This window comes from Ramularia collo-cygni, assembly GCF_900074925.1.
Source record: "Ramularia collo-cygni strain URUG2 genome assembly, contig: RCC_scaffold20, whole genome shotgun sequence".
Taxonomy (NCBI): Eukaryota; Fungi; Ascomycota; class Dothideomycetes; order Mycosphaerellales; family Mycosphaerellaceae; genus Ramularia; species Ramularia collo-cygni.
In genome coordinates this window covers 576,920-578,425 of record NW_019716274.1, presented here as the reverse complement: position 1 = coordinate 578,425, position 1,506 = coordinate 576,920, and positions in this window count along the sequence as shown.

Here is a 1,506-nt window from a genome sequence, read left to right as displayed (position 1 = left end):
CGTATATTACTAAGGAGATAGAATATCCGGATAACACCTATATATATATTACGTAGTCGTATAATAACCGAGATAGGCCTATTTAACCTCTAGATTATAAGGGCCGTATAAGAGCCCTTATAATAATAGGGTTAATAGAGGTAGCTAGATTAACTAACCTTAGAGAAGGGAGTATAATATAACCTAACTRCTTAGCGTAGGCTTAGCGTATATATAACTCCTACGTATAGCGCACATTTAACCTATAAGAATTAGTCTTATCTCTAATCGAGTAATTACGGGTGTCTAATACATTGCTACATCTTTACCCTTATAATTCTAATTCTTCTTCCTCTCTAAGGGTAGCGATCTATTAGATCCTAATAGAATAGCCCCTAGGCGCGCCGCTCGCGAAGCGACTACTCCCGAGTAGCGCTAYRAAGAAGAACGCGTCGAAGAGCTCCCTAATTACGGAGATGTCGAAGAAGTCGCTACCGTAGAGCCTATATAGCCTACTTTAGACGAAGATACGATAAATTACGGAGAAAACGAACGCGATAAGGAAGAGACGGCTAATAAGATAATCTAGCGCCTTAAAGGCGAGAAGCAGGCTCTATAGTAGTAAGAGACGATTCGCTAACTTTAGTTAGAAGTCTAATAAATAAAGCGCAATCGTAACCGCGCCGACGTAGGCGTAGCTACTACTATACCCCGTTACGGAGTCGTACCTACGCGCCTCTTATATAAGGAAGATCCGGATACTATAAGCACCTCGAGTTTAAGCGTAGCGTATACGCGTAGCGGAGTAGGCGTAAGACCTAAGATAAAGAATCCTAAACTATTCTTAGGGGATTCTATTAAAGAGGCACGCGAATTCCTACGCTAACTTAAGATAATCTTCGCTAATACTACTACTAGCCTNNGGTACTAAGCGCGGCAATTATAAGTCTTAGGACTATAACCGTAGTAGTAGTAGACTACGTAAGAATACCTATAATTATAATAAGGAACGTAAACCTAAGTCTAACCGTAGTAGCGAGTAGCCTTTACGTAAGCGTAAAGAAGGCGCCTATTTAGACCTAAAGTGCTCTAACTATAGCCGTACCGGCTATACTAATAAGATATATTAGGCTAAAGGCGGCGGCGTAGAAGGCTAAGAGCCGAGTAATACGCGGAATAAGGTTACCGTAGTCGTTACGGAAAAAGTAAAGAACTCCGAGAAAAAGCTTAAACTCTAAGTCTAAAGCTATTAAGTAAGGTCGATATATACCTAGCGCGCTACTAGCGTAGCGTAGTCGAAACGAAGGTAGGACTAATATAGGTCGACTACCTACTAGACGATATAGCCGATATTAACGTTATATCGAGAGAGTTCGTGCTTCGAGCCGGCTTACTAGCGAGAGTAGATACGCTATTACTATCTACATCCTCCTTTACCGGAGAACTAGGTTACTACTACGGAGCGTACGTTATACGCCTATATATCGTAGACTCGGAAGGAGTCGAACGAATAATAGAAGTAACCTT